The 21,183-nt window shown below is 45.1% G+C and overlaps 1 protein-coding gene across 1 annotated transcript in view; it reads left to right on the forward strand.

Annotated features, from left to right (window-relative positions):
* Positions 1–18,789, forward strand: part of LOC141091682 (uncharacterized) — a 40,178-nt gene extending 21,389 nt beyond the window's left edge. The window contains exons 2-5 of the mRNA XM_073577378.1: positions 2,544–2,672; positions 2,797–2,974; positions 17,828–17,924; positions 18,105–18,789. The gene's annotated coding sequence lies outside the window, so the exon portion shown is untranslated. The remainder of the gene's footprint in view (positions 1–2,543; positions 2,673–2,796; positions 2,975–17,827; positions 17,925–18,104) is intronic.
* The last annotated feature ends 2,394 nt before the right edge of the window (positions 18,790–21,183 follow it).

Here is a 21,183-nt window from a genome sequence, read left to right on the forward strand (position 1 = left end):
GCTCCCTCAAAACACCACATTTTTTCAGAGCGGCCTATCACGTTCACTAATCAAAGTCATTCTATGTGTAAGTGTGCGTGTGTAGCCCATTCACTACTTCACTCCCTCAAGATGGCTGGACCTTCACTGTAAATACACAATTGTAAATACACACCTGTACTTTGTATCTCCCCCACCTCATTGTAGATTGTAAGCTCTCACGAGCAGGGTCGTCTTATTTTGCTTTAATTATTGTATTGTTAACATTGTTACTTATGACTTGTGTTTTGAAACTGTAAAGCGCTGCGGAATATGTTGGCGCTATATAAATAAAGATTATTATCCCTCTCTCAGGGATCTTCACTCCTCACTCTCTCCACTCAACTCACTGACTGACTGAACTTCTAAACCTTCCCACTCTTTTATGTATTCTAACGCCACCCGCCTCCCAGCACGTTTCGTGTTCCAAGCAGGGAGCCACCAAAGGTGCCCTGCTACGCTCCAAGCAGGGAGCCGCAATGTGGCTTTGCTACACTACTTTGTGATGGGTGCAGGTGTTGGAATGTGGTCAGGAGCCTCCAACTTGCCTGGATGGTGGGGCACCACACCTCAGGAGGAGGTGCAGTACCTCTGTGGCAACTGAACCCTCAGGGGCGCCACAAATAAGCAAGCGGGAGGCATGTGTTTATATTTGAAATCATCCTTGAGGGTATGTGCACACGTTGCAGATTCTGTTGCGGCTTTTTCTGTGCTGATTTTGCTAAATCCGCAGGTAAAATGACCTGTGGATTTACTGCGGATTTCACCTGTATTTTTACAGCTGTGGATTCCCTTAATGGAAGAGGTGTAAAAACGCTGCAGATTCTGCACAATTGACATGCTGCGGATTCAAAACCGCTGCATTTCAGTGCGGATGTTTCTGCAGCATGTGCACTGCGTTTTTCATTTTACATTGAAAATAATGGTACTGAACACCACAGGAGAATCTGCTGCGGATCTGCAGGGCCAAATCAATGAAGCAGCGGCTCAAGGAGAAGTCATTATTATGGGGGACTTCAACTACCCTGAAATACATTGGGGAATCGAAACCTGCAGTTCCAGCAAAGGTGATAGGTGTCTGACAACTATGAGAGACAATTACCTTTCACAACTGGTTCAGGACCCAACAAGAGGGGGGCACTGCTAGACCTAATATTACCCCACAGGCCAGACCGCATATCTAATATAGGGGTTGGGGGGGGTCACTTGGGTAATAGTGATCACAAAATAATACATTTTCATGTATCCTTTAAGATGTGTAGTAGTGGGGTTACAAGGACACAAAACTGCAGGAAGTTGTGCTTTCCCCGATATAGAGAAGTCCACATGGACATTTGATAAGATGGATCACAAAGGTTGTATTGCAGGTGGAATAGCACTTGTCGTATTTTTTACCTGTGTATGGGTGGTGAATGACATTGCCCTTAAGTACATTGTGGCACTGATTACACTGTAAAGAGGGAAACGTTCCTGTCTTGGGATTTTGAAGAAATCTTTGAGTAGGAGTGTGGCTGGAAGTGCCTATATCTGCCCTCATCAGGCTATCGCGAAGGTTGCGTGCTCGCTTATAACAGGGCAAGAAAAGGTTTTGAAATTCCGGTACATCAGGGTGTGCTCTTCCCAGTAAGCCCCAATGTCTTCTGATTGTCTTGTGTAGTATGTGAACAAAAGTGTGATAGTTGAGAAACGAATTCCATTCGCTCATACCTGAGGGGCTTGACCTGTCTGAAGGTATGGTGGCCTCTGCCAATAATCCGGAGGGATAACCACATTCATGAAATTTGGTGTGCATCTCAGTATGTCTGAGGGTGTAGTTGGCGAGATCTGAAACTATTGTTTGTGTCCTCTTAAATTGTGAGAGTGGAATTGATTGTTTTACGGCCAGGGGATGTAAACTATCAATTCCACACTCACAATTTAAGAGGATACTCAAAGATTTTGTCAAAATCCCAAGACAGGAACTTTTCCCTGTTTACAGTGTAATCAGTGCCACAATGTAATTAAGGGCAATGTCATTCACCACCCATACACGGGTAGAAAATACGACAACAAGTGCTATTCCACCTGCAATACAACCTTTGTGATCTATCTTATCAAATGTCCATGTGGAATTCTCTATATCGGGGAAACCACACAAGCCATAAAAGATAAAATCTCGAAACACAAATCGACTATAAGATGCAAGAGCCTACTTTTACAAATCCTGTATCATTTTGAACACGACAGGCCATCAGATTTCACAATTAAGGCTTCAGGTTATTGAACATGTCCCCATACCGAGACAGGGAGGGGATCGGATTCGTATTTTAAAAGTGAAGCGTTCTGGATACACTAACTCCAGACACTCTCTCTCCCAAAGGTCTTAACAGAGATTATGACCTTCTTTCCTTTATTTAGAGAATTGCATTAATTTCTGTATAAACTTTCTCATCATAGCAGATGTACTTCAGGGTGCATTTATAAATGTCAATTGCTTCCTCTCAGTGTTAATGGTCATCATAGGTACAGTGTTTCTTCTGTTTCAGAGCTGAATATATGGAATGCCTCCGCTAGATCCACTTCCCCTGGATTTGCCCTCCTTTACATCCCCCTACTCGACTATGCACAGTGTATCTCTCTCCTATTAATAAAGAGTTAATCTTCATCATGAAATGGTACTTGCCTACTTCTCTTCCTTTATACTCTTTCCTATAAGTTTACCTTAACATCAACAACACCTTATATGCCCCCAATAACTTCATCTCCTTTCCATTTTTACATTCATTTCCTGTTTTACAGCGTGGTGGAACACTAACAAATATGGCGGTGGAACAAACGTCATATCCGCCGACGCACTTCCAGTACGCGCGTCCCATTGTTCCACCCCACTTCTATTAGAGCGATTACCGGCGTGCCCTCCACATCTGATAAGCGGGAGATTTTGCATCAGTGTACAAGCGACCCGGCACAGCTCCTGGTAAGTTATTCCCTTATGCCAGCACGTTTTGCTTTTTATCAAGGTAGCGATGTCAAGCCACGTATTAGCCACTGCCACCACTGGTTATATCGATTTTGGCACACTTACCACTACTACCAATGCTTAAAGCATGTTAACTATTTGTATACAGTGTGGCACTGCAGCTATCATTTTTGTTACTCTGATAACACTCCAACTTTATGGGGCATATGTATTGGTAACCCTAACTCCAACATATACGCTACGCTCATTTTTATTAGGTCTGGCTCTACTCTGGACATATAATTTACATATAGTCACCTGCCTCCCTTTTTATTCTGCCCTTTCCACAGCCGTCTTATATAGCCACAGGGCAGTTTACCCTTTCATTACTTTTATCACGTACAGGTATGTTCTTAGCTCCTTATGCTTAACTTTATTAAGACATAATTGCCTTATCACAGTTTTTGAACATACATCCCCTCTGATATTTTTAGGTTCTCTTTGCTCCTATGCTAGTTGGTGCATACACCCCACCTGGGTCCTCTATTATCGACAGGTATTACACCTCTCCCCTTTTCACCCTTAATACCTTTTGTATTGTAGTTATCCCCAACTAATATATTTTCCCGTCCTTCTAGGCACGTATAGCCTTTTTCGTCAAAATCTTGTCACAGGCAGTCGGGTAGGTATCTGAACCTATCCCATCCTTTTTCCTATTTACGACACATTTATTTAAGGTCGCTTTTTTTATTTAATCTCACATTATATTTATACAATTGTTTTTTTATTTATTTTTGTCCTCTATCTTCCTTTGTATATATTGCCATCAGACTGATGAAGGTCTAATTCAGACCGAAAAGTCTCCTGTTTTGACTGCAATAAAAAATCTAATGGAATCCTCCATTAAGTTGAGTGCCAAGTATTTTTTACGATTACACAATTTCTTGGCACCATTTTGCTGAGCCCCCCCAAAAATACATACAGGCCACATACAGTGCGCTATATCTGTGACACGCCTCATCCATCCGTCTGCTAAAAACTTTGGTTGTTTTAGCCCTAAATTCAATTTTTACCCTTCGCCATGACAGCACCCACTGGAGAGAGGGAGCCACCCCATAGTAACATGAAACCTGCAGAAAATAAAAGGGGGCGGTCCGCCTCTCCTCAGTTGGTTTCCTGTTCCTACAGTAACCGCAGGAAGATCTACAGGAAAGAAAAGGACATACCTGGGCCAATGCATGCCGCCTGTGCGGTGTCTACGGGAATGGCAGGGGCTGCGGTCCAGATGCAGTGTCGGGGGGGGGGGGGGGAGGAATTCAATTTGACGGCTCCCTCCTCGTCTGGTGGATAGAGTGATGACCGGGGAGGGCCGCCCGGTCTCACTCAGGAGACGTGCTGTTGGATGCGTGTGGCTCCAGGGATACAGCTGCCCTCTGGCTTCTGCGGTGGCCTGGGGGGAAGTGGAGCCGGGCCGCACAGGCCCCGACCGGCACAGGTGCTCCTGCCAGGATCTGAAAATCGTGCAGGGTGGAGGCATCATTCCCAGTAAGGCCTGTATTGACACAGCCCAGTGCAGGAAGCTGGGTCCGTGCATGCGCTGTCCGACGCAGATGCTCCTGCCCTGGAAGTGAAGGTTGGACTTCCGGGGCACACAGGACTGAGGTACAGGCGGTGGGGGTAGCGCTGACAAGTGCATGCGCAGTTCACCGCAGATGTCCTGACCCGGAACAGGATGGGGGACTTTCGGGTAACGCTAGAGGAAGGAAAAAAGTGTTAACCTTTCTCTATAAAAGCTGAGCATCACTAGCAGTCTGCGATGTAATCTCCAGGACAGGACACGCATCCTCCATCAGGTGACTCAGCGGGCACTGGCACCTACAGGGACTGCATCGGCAGTGGATCCACAGATGTCTGTCGAAAAAGTGACGCAGTGGACTCCAGGTCCAGGAGTGTACCTTGACCTGATCTAGTACCAATAGCTTCACTGGGTGAGTGTACAGACACTGCCTATTAAGCTAACACCCTTTTCTCTTGCCATGTCTCTTTCAGGCCAAGAAAAAGCAAAAATCTAAACATAAGCAGTGCGAGAGGAGTTGCAAGCCATTGCCCATGCTAATACATCCCCAGAGAGTAAAAGCAAGTAGTTTCCAGCTTGGAATTCGATGATGACCAGGAGGTAGCCTCAGACTCCCCACTCATGTCCTCATCATCGTCGTCAGAAATTGAAGGACAATCATGCTTCCCCCTTGGATAGTGTGGATAATTTGGTGAAATCTGTCAAATACTATGTGGTGTGAGGAGACAAAAGGCACTCAAATTACACAAGACATAATGTTTGCAGGTTTGGCATCGAGGAAAAGGAGAGCCTTCCCTGTTATACTGGCAGTTAAGACCTTGATAAAAAGAGAAAGGGAGAAGCAGGACTAAAGAAGCTTCCTCCCATCGGCCTCAAAAAGAAAATACCCATTTAGTGATGAAGAGTTGCTAACATGGACTAAAGTTCCTAAGGTGCATGCAGCTGTTGCCTCTACCTCCTAAACAATCCACACTACCAGTGGAAGATGCAGGCCTACTTTCTGATCCACTTGACTGCAAAGCGGAATCGTCATGGAAAAGTTCATGGGAGGAAACTATGGGCATATTTAAACCAGCAGTGGCCAGCACATGCACTGCCAGATCAATGCTCATATGGATTGACCAACTGGATCAGCAGATTGAGCAAAAAATCTCTAGAGATAACCTACAAGCTGCAATTCGGTAAAATAGAGGGGCAGCAGCTTTTATGGCCGATGCATCGGCAGACTAACTGCCTAGGAGCAAGGGCTGCAGGCCTGGTAAATAATGCTAGGTGGGCCTTGTGGATGAAAACTTGGAAGGGGGACATGCAGTCGAAGTAAAAAATCTGCGCTATCCCATGTGAGGGTGAGTTTCTCTTTGGGAAAACTTTAGACGACATACTCGCCAAAGCAAAAGAAAGGAAAGTTTTTTTTGATTCTTCTTTCTATAGGAGAGCATTTAAAAGTTGACAATTTGGCAAAAGAAATCAACCAGAAAGACAAACGAGATGGGCCACAAAGGAAGAGAAACAGAGGGGTACTATGTTTAGAGGGTCTGGCTTCTGAAAGGAAAATAAGTACTGAAATCCAGTCCCCCCAGTAGGTGGTAGACTGAAATTTTTCTTCCCACAATGGAAAAAGATAACAGCTAACTCATAGATCTTAAATATGGTCAGACAAGTAATAAAATTGGAATTCCTTCATATTCCCCACGACTCATTTATTGTAACATCCCTCAACTCGCCAATACAACAAAAAGCTCTTGAGATGGAAATTCGAAATCTATTAACCAAAAGGGTCTTGATTTAAGTTTCCAGAGGGGCAAGGAGGTAGAGGATTCTACTCTCCTTTATTTCTAGTTCCCAAGCCCGATTGTGCTAAATGAACCATCATCAATTTGAAAAACTAAATACATTCCTTCAAAATCATAAATTTAAAATGGAATCAATCAGATCCACCATTAAGCTCTTTCCAAATTGTATGAGGGTGGGCATTGAGCTAAAATATGCATATTACCATCTCCCTATCCATGACTGATACCAAAGATAACTCAGGGTCATGGTGTCATTCGAAAGCTAAATCCGTCACTTCCAGTATACGGCTATGCCCTTTTGCCTCTCCACAGCACCAAGAATCTTCACTAAAGTGATTTTGGAGGTGATGGCCTACCTTCATCAAAAAGATACCTTAATTGTACCTTGCCTTGATGTCTTTTTAGTCGTAGGGAATTCAGCTGTCCAATGTGCAAAACGTTTAGCTGACAATCTCGTCTTTACAGGATCTAGGCCGGGTCATCAACTTCAAGAAGTCCAGACTTATCCCACATTCCTTCCAGATGCTTTTAGGGTTCCATCTAGACTCCACAAGTCAAGTGTCTACCTCCTCAGGTAAAAAAAAATATTACTGATTAAAAACAGAGCAGCTATGGACAGACCATGCATGTCTGAGGGAAGCGATGTAATTGTTAGGATCCCTTACTGCCTGTACCCCGGCAGTACAGTGGGCACAATACCATACAAGGAGACTGCAGCATCAAATTCTCCTAGCGGAAAGGCTGCTATACGGTCACCTTGAAAAGAAAATGACCTTATCCCCGGAAGTATTACATTTTCTAATATGGTGGCTAGATGAGAACCACTTGGCGGGTAGTGTCCTGTTGGTAATAACACCATCCCATATTTTGACCACCGATGCTAGCCACAGCAGATGGGGCACCCATGTTGGAAATAGCTTCTGCCAAGAGAGGTGGAATAGAGATGTTCTCCAGCATTCATCTAACCTAAAAGAGCTAAATGCAGTGAATTATGCATTACAACATTTTCTTCAACCGCTTCGAGGAAAACATGTCAGGATTTTTTCCTGGCAACACCACAACAGTGGCATATCTAAACAGACAAGGAGGTACTCTATCAGAAACTCTGTTCCTCAGGGAAAATCTTGGACCTGCTCAAGAAGCATCTGTTATCCCTTTCTGCCCTTCACATCAAGGGGGAAAAACAAGCAGACTTCCAAAGTCAATATACATTACGACAAGGGGAATGGTGCCTAAATCACCGCATCTTCAAAGAAATAGTATCTCTATGGGGTATTCCTCAAATCTATCTTTTTGCCACAAGTAAGAACAGACAAGTGTGGAAATTTCCCTCCCTAACCTTGGCAATCACCCGGAGATACTGGACGCTCTTCAAGTCCCATGGCAATTCAATCTAGCATACGCCTTCCCTCAAATAATACTATTACCACAAGTAATTTGAAAAATAAGAGGACAGGGCGAGGATAATATTAATAGCACCATTTTGGCCCAAGAGACCATGGTTATCGTGGCTACAAACCATGTCAATATCAGATCCCTGGGTTCTCCTTTCAATCCCCAACCTACTCACAGGCACCTTTCTTCCACCCTCAAGTGGACAACCTCCACTTGACTGCTTGGAACTTGAAAGGGATTTATTGAAATCAAGGGGTTTTTCAGAAGGATTAATCAGGACTCTTTTGCAGAGCAGGAAACCGTCTACCACAAAGATCTACACTAAAATATGGAAAAAATTCCTGGATTTTCATACAAATTCTGATCTTACAGAAGTCCTGATAGCGTCTTAGATCCAATTCCCTTCCATTTTGTAGGAATTCAATCTGTGAATACATTGAAGGTCCACATATGTGAACTAGGGGCCCTTTATGGCTATAAAATAGCAGGAAATAAATGGGTGTCCCATTTATCACCGCTTGTGAACGGATCAGCCCTGTTCACATATCCAGAGTTCCCCCTGGGATTTAAACCTGGCCCTGGATGCTCTAACAGGACCTCCTTTTGAGCCAATAGATAGTGTCTCCAAAATCTTTCAAAACCGCCCTCCTGGTAGCACTAACATCTGCTAGAAGAGTCAGTGATTTCCAAGCTCTATCTATAAATCCATCTTTCCTACTGAAATTTCAGGGTAGGTTGACTTTAAAACCGGACCCCTCATACCTTCCCAAAGTAGCAGGGAAATACCATAGATCACAAGAAATACTCCTCCCCACTTTCTTTAGGGACCCCCTTCCACTCCTGAAGAACAGAAATTTCACACCCTGCATGTCAGAATAGTATTAAAATACATTTAAAGGACTAGGAGTTGGGAGGCAGTGTAGGGCTCTGCTCATATCCTTCCAGGGCCGCAAGAAGGGGTATGGAGTCACGAGAAACACCTTGTCACGGATCAGACACTATCCGACTGGCTTACTCCATGAGAAATGAAAATCCTCCGCAGGGCATTAAAGCACATTCTACTAGAGCTATGGCATCCTCCTGGGCCGAAAGGGGAGACGTCCCAATTGAGGCCATATGTAAGGCGGCAACGTGGTCAGCCCCCTACTATAATCACTATAGACTGGACCTTTCGTCATCTTCTGACCCAAACTTTGGCAGGACTGTCCTCAGCACGGTGGTCCCCCCCAGGTGGTGATCTCTAAAAAGCTCTCCAGTGGGTACTGTCGTGGCAAAGGGTAAAAAGCCGGATTACTTACCGGTAATGCTTTTAGTGAGTCCACGACAGCACCCACTCACTTCCCTCCCTGAAATTAATAGAGCACATACTAATAGAGTACCTTTTCCTTAAATATAAAGTAAATATTTTTAAACATAAAATAATAATTTGCCTAATACTTGGTGGTCCTCCTGGTACTCTGAAATCCAACTGAGGAGGAGAGGCGGACCGCCCCCTTTTATTTTGTGTAGGTTTCCTGTTCCTATGGGGCAGATCCCTCTCTCCAGTGGGTGGTGTCGTGGACTCACTAAAAGAGCATTACCGGTAAGTAATCCAGTGTTTTGTTTTTTGTTTTTTTTTGTTTTTTTTTTCTTGCTGTCTAGTGCTGTATATAATTAGTGACATTTTAGCCTAAAAAAAGCAAAAAATACAGGCCACAGATTTCAGTGTGGTATCTCATTGACAGGCCTCATCTATCTGTGCCCAAAATTTGGCTATTTTAGGCCTACATATTCTAGTGTTACCGTACTTCCTGACACAAATCTGATTAAGCCAAAAAACATTTAACTACAGTCCAGATAGTTTAAAGTGTGGTTTTCCCGCACCCATATCGCATACAAGTTGGTTCCTAAATCAGCCATTTGTAGTGAATGTGTATAATCTAGTCCATTTACAATGGGCAAGGCGCGTGTTGTGAGCTCATTTTCTCATTCACCTTTGATGTCCGATGAACTCCCTCTGCTGGTGAAAGGAGGTGGTGAAACTGATTTGGATGGGAGAAACATGTCACCTGAACAGGTGGATTGCGATTGGACATCAGGAATCTGAGTGGATATAAGGCAGCCGACACCCTGTAGGGTTGCTGGTGATTTCTCTGCTCTGTGCTCTGGCCTCCAGTTCAGTTCCTGTCTTCTAAAGCTAAGTTTTGCTCTGTTATTGTTCCATGAGATTTTGCCTGATTTGCTTAGTTTTGTGTTCTGCCAGCCCTGGCTGGGGCTCTGCTGAATTTTCCATTTTTGTCCCTGATCGGTTAAATCTTTTTCTCTGTCTTCAGAATATATCGGAGTGCTGATATAGGGATTTTGAAATCTAGTGACTTCAGGGCCGTTTTTCCTATCAGACGTGTTGGGACATTTTTGGTAGGGTTTTTGCGGATTGTAGCCAGCATCTTTTCTGTCCTTTCCTATCTAGTTAGTTGGGCCCCATCGTTTGCTCTGCCTGTCTTTGTCTGTTTGTGTTTTCATCTGGTTTCACCGACAATACATGTTGGGGTCTGCTCTGGGGCAGTTTAGATTCCCCCTTTCTTTAGGCTTATTTAGTTCTCCGGCTGTGAAGAGGCGTCTAGGACCACCGTAGGAACGCTCCACGGCTACTGTTAGTTGTTGTGAATAGGATCAGGGGTCTGCAATCCGCTAGCTACCAACCTCTCTGGTTTTCTGGACTTAGCTTGCATTTTTGTTTTTTCCTCCTCCGGTGACTCATTCATAACAGGCGCATATCAAAAGTTTTACCACTATCATGACACAGAGAGACTCATTGCCAGAGAAAGTAAAAATAATCCCAAAATATTCTTTAACTAAATAAATAGTAAGAAACTAAAAAAAATAGTGTTGGCCCCCTAAAAAATAGTCTGGGTGAAATGGTGGATGAGAATGAGGGAAAACCCAATATGTTTAATGACTTTTTCAACAGTATTTACACAAAATCCCATGATGGATAACATGATCAGTGATAAAAATTCTCCATTAAATGTCACCTGCTTAACCCAGCAGGGAGTACGGCGGCGTCTAAAAATCACTAAAATTGACAAATTCCCGGGCCCGGATGGGTTACACCCCCGAGTACTGCAGGAATTAAGTACAGTCATAGACCATTAGTTTTAATCTTTAAAGATTCCATAATAACAGGGTCTGTACCACAGGACTGGCGTATAGCAAATGTGGTGCCAATATTCAAAAAGGGGACAAAAACTGAACTCGGAAATTATAGGCCAGTAAGATTAACCTCTACTGTGAGTAAAATCCTGGAGGGTTTTCTAAGAGATACTATACTGGAGTATCTGGAGAAGAATAACCTCATGACCCAATATCAACATGGGTTTGAGGGACCGTTCCTGTCAGACTAATCTGATAAGCTTTTATGAAGAGGTACGTTCCGGACTGGACCAAGGGAATGCAGTGGACGTGGTGTACATGGACTTTTCAAAAGCTTTTGATACGGTGCCACACAAAAGGTCGATACATAAAATGAGAACAATGGGGATAGGGGAAAATGTGTAAGTGGGTTAAGAGCTGGCTCAAGGATAGGAAACAAAGGGTGGTTAATAATGGAGCACACTCAGACTGGGTCACGGTTAGCAGTGGGGTACCACAGGGGTCAGTATTGGGCCCGCTGCTTGTTAACATATTTATTAATGACCTTCTAGGGGCATACAGAGCATAATTACATATTTGCAGATGACACTAAACTCTGCAGGGTAATCAATACAGAGGAGGACAATGTTATATTACAGGAGGATTTATGTAAACTAGAAGCTTGGGCTGATAAATGGCAAATGAGCTGTAATGGGGATAAATGTAAGGTCATGCACTTGGGCAGAGGAAATAAGATGTATAATTATGTGCTTAACTGTAAAACACTGGGCTAAACGATCACTGAAAAAGACCTGGGTGTATGAGTGGATGACAAACTCGCATGTAGTAGCCAGTGTCAGGCAGCTGCTGCAAAGACAAATGAAATATTGGGATGCATTAAAAAGAGGCATAGATGCTCATGAGAACATAATTTTACCTCTATACAAGTCACTAGTGTGACCACAATTAGATTACTTTGTACATTTCTGGTGTCCGGTGTATAAGAAAAGACAAAGCTGAACTAGGGCAGGTGCAGAGAAGAGCGACAAAGGTTATTAGAGTACTGGGGGGTCTGCAATACCAAGACAGGTTATTACACTTGAGATTATTTAGTTTGGAAAAACGAAGGCTTGGGGGTGATCTTATTGCAATGTATAAATGAGGGGACAGTACAAAGACCTTTCTAATCTTTTTCCTATTAGACCTATGTGACAGGGACAAGGGGGGGCATCCTCTACGTCTGGAAGAAAGAAGGTTTAAGCATAATCAGACGCAGATTCTTTACTGTAAGAGCAATGACACTATGGAACTCTCTGCCGTATGATGTTGTAATGAGTGATTCACTGCTAGAATATAAGAAGGTCCTGGATGCCTTTCTTGAAAATAGAATTACTTACCGGTAATTCGGTTTCTAGGAACCGTCCACGACAGCAACATCGGAGGATGTCTCCCCGCCCTAATAGGGGACAGGAACACAAAGAGGTTAAATACCCCTCCCCTTCCTATAACCACCAGTGTTTTTTCTGGACACACTAGCATGTATAGTTACCACCAAAGTGCATGAATCATCTAATAAAAGCATCACATAGAGAGGGAAATTAGTGCTGTCATGGAAGGTTCTTAGAAACCGAATTACCGGTAAGAATTTCTCCAGTCACGTTCCACGACAGTAACATCAGAGTAATACCAACAGCTAATTTCTTTAGGGAGGGACCACGGCCTGCGGAACTCATCTGTCAAATGTTAAATCCCTATTGAAATTTAGCCTGTAATGTCTGGTGAATGTGTGGATAGATGACCAGATGGCGGCTCTGCATATCTGCTCCGAAGAGGCATTCCCTCTCTCTGCCCATGATGTAGATACTGCGCGGGTAGAGTGTGCTTTTAGTGAGACAGGTGGAGCCAGATTCTGTGAGTACACCAGGCAGATAGCTTGCTTGATCCAGTTAGCAAGTTTTCTTTGCCTCCTTTTTGCTTTTATTCCGTCCCGTGAACTGGATGAATAAATTTTGGTCGGACCACCAGGCTTCAGTCTGTTGGAGGTAAAAGAGAACCACCCTGCGGATGTCGAGGGTGTGAGACTTCTTCCTTAGGGTTGGAAGGATTTGGGCAGAATGAGGGAAGTACGATATCCTGACCTCTTTGAAGGTTTGACACTACTTTAGGCATAAGGGAGGGATAATATAACTTCAGAATAATACTGTAAGAAGTGATGGTTAGAGTTCCTGTATTGACAGGGCCTGCAACTCTCCTATGTGCCTGGCTGTAGTGATCACAACTAAAAAGATGGTTTTGAAGGTCAGTTTTTTAACGTCATGGATGCTAGAGGTTTGAATGGTTCTCGGGATAGACTATTAAGGACTGTATTCAGATCCCACGGGGGGGGGCATGACTATGAAGCTTAGGACAAATCCTAGCTGTGGAAGTCATGTAGCGTTTAATCCAGTGCTGGCTGGCTAAGTCTAGATCAAAGAAGGCAATAAGGGCTGATACTTGTACCTTCAGTGTACTAGGTGTAAGCCCCATTTCTAGACCCTTTTGCAGAAAGTCTAAAATTTGCGCTATATTGGGATAAAAGGGATCAGGGGTGTTTGAGGAACACCAAGATAAAAATCTTTTCCAGACCTTGGCGTAGATGGCAATGATTATTGGCTTTCTAATTTTCTGGAGGGTTTGGATTACTTAATCCAAGAGCCCTTTGGCTCTCAGGATTCCAGCCTCAGTAACCAGGCTGCCAGGTTCAGTTTGTATAGGTCTGGGTATAGTAGGGGACCTTGGTGAAAGAGATTGGTCTTCTGTGGTAGAATCCAGGGGCTTTCCTGAGCCATGTCTAGTAGGGAACTGTACCAGCTCTTCCCTAGCCACAGGGGAGCGATTTAAGATTGTGGGGACTCGGTCTGTTTGGATCTTTTGTAATGTTTTTTCACCATCATTGGTATGGGTGGGAATGCATATGCCAGGTCGAAGTTCCACGGTTGGGAGAAGGCATCTACTCCCTGTGCGCCATCTGCCTGACAGAGGGAGAAGAATATGTTCACTTTTGCATTTTATCTGTTGGCAAATGGGTCTACATTGGGAATGCCCCATCTTGAGGTCAGGGACAAGAAGACTGCTTGGTCCAGGCACCACTCTCCTGGATGGATGTCCTTCCTGCTGAGGTTGTCTGCCTGGATATTGTCTGATCCCTTCATATGTATTGCTGAGATAGATAATGGATGTTTTTCTGCTCAAGAAAAAATCCTTGCTGCTATCAATTTTAGACCAGCGTATTTCGTTCCCCCCCTGGTGTCGAAGGTAGGCCACTGTGGTCAAATACACGCACATGGTGATTTTTTTTTTATTTATTTTTTTTCAGGGCTGATGCGGAATTTAATGCTTCCTCTACTGCTTTTAGCTCTCAGATTTGAGGTGCTGATGTTTGGGGGCCACCGTCTCTGGAAGTAGGATCCCTCTACTGCTGCACCCCAACCCCTTCGACTGACATCTTCAGGGGAAGCTGGTCTCAGCTGACCCCCCTTCTGACGGTTTTGGTAGTCCAGCCACCACCGCCTGAGCCGATTTCACATGACAAGGAAGTGGCATCCTCTTGATCAGTGGATTTTGATGTCTTCTGGAGTATAAAAGCACGTGAGTTTGTAGGACTCGTGTATGGGCTTGAGCCCAGGAGACTGCCTGGATACATGCAGTCAGGGATCCCAGGATGGTCATTTACTCTCTTAAGGTTGGTGACCTCTGGTCCCTGAATCTGGTGATCTTATGGACAAGGTCAACCTGACGATCCCTGGGTAGGAAGGGTGTCCTCTTCTCCAAATCCAAAAGAACCCCCAGAAACGTCTTCCTTGTGGAAGGATGAATGTTTGCTTTTTCTAGGTTCGGGATCCAACCCAGGGACTTCAGTATTTCCAGGGTCTTTGCCACGTCCATGTTCAGACAAGGGATAGATGGTGCTACGATAGGAAAGTCGTCCAGATATGGGATAATGCACACTCCCTGGCGTCGGATGAAGATCACTGCTTCCGCCATGATTTTGGTAAACACCTGCGGTGCCGATGAAATGCCGAAGGGCAGGACATTAAATTGAAAATGGCTGACCTAATGACTGTGGGAAACCACGAATCTGAGGAATTTCCTGTGCTCTGCATGAATCGGCACGTAATATGCATCCCTCTGATCCACTGTAGCCATTACCCAATTCCGTCTGATGAGCGGGATTGCTGACCTGATTGATTCCATTTTGAATCGTCTGTATCGGACCGCTTTGTTTAAGGGTTTCAGCTTTATGATGACCCCGTATTTCCCTGAGAGTTTTGTTACCAGAAACAGATGAGAATAATGGCCTCTTCCTAACTCCTGTATTGGTACTTGGGAGATCACCTTTGTACGAAGCAGGTCTTGTAGGTCTTTTAGCAGGGAGTTTTGGAGATGCGGTGATTGTAGGGAAGTGACCCTCAAGCATTGCGGGGGAGGTCTCTCATTCTATCCGCAGTCCATCTCGTATGGTACGGAGGACGCATTGGTTTGTGGAGATGGATTGCCACTGGGTAAAGAAGAGCGAGAGTCTGCCCCCCGACCAGAGCGCCATCATTGTTTTGGGTTTGTTGTTGGTGGCGGACAAGGATGTTCTTGCCCTTGCCTCTCTTGGGATAACTCCATCTCCCTGTCTTCCCTTTTCCCCTAAACTCTGAGGGGGTTGGTCACGAGGGGGGACGAAAAAAACATTTCTTAGGATTTTTTGCTTGGGAAGAGATTTCCTTTAAACCGTAGCCTTGTCTAAGATATCATCCAGGACCAGGCCGAACACATAGTGGCCCTTGAAGGGAATAGCGCATAGCTTGGACTTGGAGGTAGTCACCCCCCCATGATTTCAGGAATAGTGCTCTCCTAGATGAGTTGGAGAGGACAGAGTATCTTGCAGCTACCTGGACGGACTTGGCAGAGGCGTTGGCTAGGAACCCTGTTGCCTTCTGAAGGAGGGGAGGGAGTCAAGTATTTCCTCTCTGGCGGTGCCCTGTGTAAGGTGATCCTCCAATGTGCACAGCCATAGGAATAGAGATCTGGCGACTCGTGTTCAGGCTGTATTCGTTTTAAGTAGATTGGTGGCAGTGTCCCAGGACTTTCTTAACAAGCTCTCAATTTTTCGATCCATAGGATCTTTGAGCTAGCATGAGTCCTCAAAGGGAAGAGCTGTGGTTTTTTTTTTTTTTTTTTTTTTTTTTTTTTTTTTTGCTACCCTGGACACTTGTACATCTACTTTTGGGATTTCCCATAAGACACCATCACTGTCCAGGGGGAATTGTGTGGGTTTTTTTTTTTCTGTTAGCTCTGAAGGGATGCTAAGACCTTTTTCAGGGAGGCCCCACTCGTGAAGAATAAGATTCTGTACATTTTTGTGTATAGGAAACCCCTTTTGATCTTGTCCTTCATAGAGTATTTTTAGTTCCTCTTCCTCAACCCCCATGGTACTTCTCACAATGCTGATTAATTCTCCCATGTCCTCGGAAGCAAAATTTTTTGTTTCCTGATTTGGGGACGGAAGTGGAACCCTCATTCTCCCAAATGTCCGAACCCGAGGAACAGATTTCACCCGAGTCTGAGTCAGATTCTATTGGAGCCATCTTCCTCTTTCTAGAAGGAGGTGGTTGTGGCACTGGAGTCTGAGAGACGATAGCCATAGAGGACTGAACCTCTTGCTTTAGAGGGTCCTAATGCTATCCAGGAGAGAGGGTTGCTCAGAACGTAACACCTCATCCATGCAGGGCAGGCAAAGCTTTTTCCTGTATGTGGAGGGGAGCATGGAAGCGCACATCTCACATTTGTGGCTGGGCTTCTTAGGGTCAGAAACCTTTTTTCCCCTAGTAAGAGGGAGAAGGTATACTAAGCCACTGTAGATATAACCTGGAGGGCAAGGGTCAACACCTGCTACTTACAGTAGGAGGGGGAACGCTGGGCTCTACAGACGCAGAGGAGGGTTTGTTGCCGTCCATGTCGGTGTGTCCACGGTCAGCGTCAGACAATGTCTTACCTGGCGGCTCCTTCTACCAGGAATTAAAAAAATCGAGGTTCAGCATATTTCTGTGCTACCCCCCCCCCCAACCTGGCCCAGTGGGGGGAAACGCCTAAGGTACGCCCCATAGATTGGCTGCTGATCCCGTGTATGTAGGTGCTGGTGTGCACGTGCGTTCCAGTGTGGAATGCACAGGAGATTAACAGGAAGTCCAGTCGCGCCACTTTTGGGACGCACAAACTCCCCCGGATCAGCACCACGGGGAAGAGGATGCCAGGTAGCTACGAGAGGACATCGGCCTCACATGACTGTCCCACTTTACCCCCCCCGGGGGGCGCAGGAGAGGCAGGAAGGTCCTGCAGGAGCGCAGAGACCGGAGCAGCCACCAGAGGAGGAAAGAGGAATCCCTGACCTCAGCTGCACGGCGTTTGAGAAGGTAACGTGTGGTGCCCCATCGCCAGCCACGGCAGCACCATCAGAGACCTCTTCATGCCCCATAGAGGACAGGAAAACACTGGTGGTTATAGGAAGGGGAGGGGTATTTAACCTCTGTGTTCCTGTCCCCTATTAGGGTGGGGAGACATCCTCTGATGTTGCTGTCGTGGAAGGTGACTGGAGAAAAGTATAATGTTACAGGTTATATATACTAGTTACCTTGATATTGCATTGATCCAGGGAACTAGTCTGATTGTTGTATGTGGAGTTGGGAAGGAATTTTTTTTTTTCCCAATGTGGAGCTTAGTATTTGCCGCATGGTGGTTTTCTTTTTTTGTTTTTTTGCCTTCCTCTGGGTCAACATGTTAGGCTTTGGGCTGAACTAGATGGACTTAGTCTTCCTTCAACCTTAAACTATTACTTTACTATAACAAACTGGTGTGGTGCAAAACATGACTAAGTAACCTGTAGTACAATTCCCTTTTTTCTTAAATCCACTAAGGAAAGCTTTTTTTTTTTTTTTTTAATTAATGCATAATTCACACTTTAACTTGTAGGTCGAGGAGGAGAAAATGATACTGAAGATGGAATTAAAGAATGTAATGATGATGATGACATGATAGATTATTGGAAAGGATGAATATGTCTGGAAGGGTAAGTGTGCAGTTCCCAGGAGGACTCCGGCTGGTAACATTGGCTCACAGAAGCCAGGACCAATTAAAAATGCAGTACCTGCTGATAATCCAGTGAAAGCCTTTGAAGTTTATTTTGATGACTCCAAACATATATATTCCTTAGGTTTGTACTAATGACGTTTTCTTTCCTGTATTTTAGAAGTGAAGTAAACATCCCGGAAAGATGGACGGAGGGATCTTTGATGTTGCTGGAAATGGAAAGCGCAGCTCTTCCTTAATTGAAGTGACAGAGCCAGAGGAGGAAGTCATGACACTGTCAGCGAGAGAGTAGTGTGACCTTGAGCTCATCCTAACCATCACGTTCCAATAACAGCCTCTCACGTTACCAAGAAAAAAACATGACCTCCAGGTCTCCAAATCAGGCCTTTTCAAGGGAGACTCTTGACAGACAGTCGGAGCAGGAAAATTTATTTGACTATGTGCAGTTTAGTGTGTCGAGTCTCCTCCAGAAGATTCATCGTGATTGACAGCCATCTTGTGTATTTGAGTATGGGTTTTGGCGACTCATTCAGTTCCAGAAATGCAAAAATGACAATGTTGCACAAATTATTTATGGTATCCATAACGTATTCCATTCCACATTTGCAACAAAACCAACTGTCTCAAATGTCAACCCCCCAGTGTACAACCTTTTTACCAACAATCCCTTTACAGTTTTCCATCATGTCATTCCTTTGTGTCCCAAATGAATGCAACATCCTTTTGTTCCAACCCACCATACAGTCCAAACCTTGAACCCCAGCCATACTGCCAGCACATCTGTTGGTGAATCTGATGTACTCCTCCCCCTCAAATATTACTTTCAATTAAAATTCTGTTACAAATGTTTTGCATTCTGTTTTTCTTTGTTTTATGCTAAATTGTGAAGAATTGAGTTGTGCTTTTTCATTAAAACCAACAATTGTGTGGGACGAGGACATGTTGAACATTACAGAAATGATTAAATTTATTTTCCAAATATTACCGTATATACTTGCGTATAAGCCAAGATTTTCAGCCCACTTTTGGGGCTGAAAGTCCCCCCTCTCGGCTTATACGTGAGTCATATATGCCAGGGGGTCGGCAGGGGAGGGGGAATGGGGGTGTCAGATCATACCTGCCCCCCTGGCATGTCTCTGCAGCCCCCCCACTTCTCCCACGGTCTCCCTTCCTTCAGCGGTCATGTGGTACCGCTCAGTCATGAATTTGTGCATATTTTGACTTTAATGAGTGGTACCACGTGACCACTGAAGGAAGGGAGACCATGGGAGAAGCTGGGCTGCAGAGACCGCACCAGGAGGGGGTAAGTATATGCAGTAGTCACCTGTCCCGTTCCAACGCTGGTCGCCGCTGTCTGCCACGTCCTCTGTCAGTGACGTTCAGGCAGCAGCGGGCACGATGATGTGGTTAGTGTGTGCCACGCCCTCTGCCTGAACAGTCACTGACAGAGGACGAGGCAGACAGCGGCGAGCAGCGATGGAACGGGACAGATGAATACCTCATGTGCCAGGTCCTGAGCCAGCGGCGACACCAGCACCTATCCCCCATAGCATGCCGGTGTCCCCGCCTGCTCAGGACCCGACGCCTGGCCCCCAGCGACAAGAGGTGAGTCTTTTTTTTTTTTTTTTTTTCTTTTAATAGCAGCAGCAGCATACACTAGCTTATTGTCCACGCAGCGCTCGGCGCCGCCTACTATCGCACATGGCTGCATGCGATCTGCGCACCCTATCTTTAGCATAGGGTGCACAGACCGTGCGCTGGCCTTGCGCTAGTAGGATTTTAGCATGCGCTGCGCACTTTTGAAGGTGCGCTGGTGTGCGCCAAACGCACCATGTTGCATTTTGGCGCGCTCAGCGCACCTTCAAAAGTGCGCAGCGCACACTAAAATCATACTAGCGCATGGTCTGCACACCCTATGCTAAAGAGAGGGTGCACAGATCGCATGCAGCCGTGTGCGATAGTAGGTGGCGATGACCGGATGGGGTGGGCAGGGAGCCGGGAGGGGGCGGGGCTTAGCGGCGCTGCGTGGAAAATAAGCTAGTGTGAAACTAGCTTTAGGGGGCAGCAGCATATGGGGCCTATTCTATGGAGCATCTTATGGGGGTAGTATATGGGGCATAATCTATGGAGCATCTTATGGGGCCATTATTAACCTTTGTGCAGCATTGTATGGGGCCATCATGAACTGTATGGAGCATTATATGGGGCTCCTGATTCAATACGGATATTCAAAAACATTTAACCTACTGATGTCTCAATTTTACTTTTATTGGTATCTATTTTTATTTTTGAAATTTACCAGTAGCTGCTGCATTTTCCACCCTAGGCTTATACGCAAGTCAAGTTTTTTTCCCAGTTTTTTTGGGGCAAAATTAGGGGGGTCGGTTTATACACGAGTATATACGGTAACTTTACTAAATGTCATAACTCGATACTGTAAGGTAAAAATACTTGATAACAGTGCAATGAAACTTGAAAATGTCCAACTTAATAGTTTCACATCTGATGCTCTCGCATCACACGTCATAAGCTAGTAGTCTGACCATAGCTAAATATTTTGTTCAGACGTAATGTTGCTCCATTCTTACATATAGCCCCTAATTTAACATGTTCCATCTATCTACCCATACCTTCATTTGAAATGTATAGTTACCCCACTAGCTTACTGTATATCTGGCAACTGCAAAGGCACTGATGGAAGCCTTTCATCGCTTGTAAATTTACTAGACATGCAGGAAGCTAGCAGGGTAATTGTGCTTTTCAAATGAAGGGATGGATGGAATGTGTCCAAGCAGCCATGTTTAGAGTGGGTGCAACATTTTCATAGTAGAAAAGGCTTAGCGAAGAAGATTTGTGAAGTCTCGTGAGACGTTGTGCGACTTCAATAGATCACAGTTACCCACGCCACTGCACAGACATGAATGCAATCACTGATTGACATGCATACACAGGAGGGGCAGCATATTACAGACAGTGGGGTGGGTATTACAGGCGGCGGGGTGGCACCCTGGGGACTTGTTTCTTGTGACCGTCGGTGAGCCACATGTCAGGAGTAGGGGGCTGGTATTACAGGCGGTGGGGCGGGTATTACAGACGGTGGGGCGGCTCCCTGGGGACTTCTTTCCTGTGACCGTCGGAGAGCCACATGTGGCTCACGAGCTACGGGTTGGGGACCCCTCGTCTAGTTGGAGGATGTCTGCTGTTGGGGCTGCACATCCGGGACATGAGTATTGACATGA

This window comes from Dendrobates tinctorius, unplaced genomic scaffold (assembly GCF_039654945.1).
Source record: "Dendrobates tinctorius isolate UK_male_01 unplaced genomic scaffold, ASM3965494v1 ptg000055l, whole genome shotgun sequence".
NCBI lineage: Eukaryota > Metazoa > Chordata > Amphibia > Anura > Dendrobatidae > Dendrobates > Dendrobates tinctorius.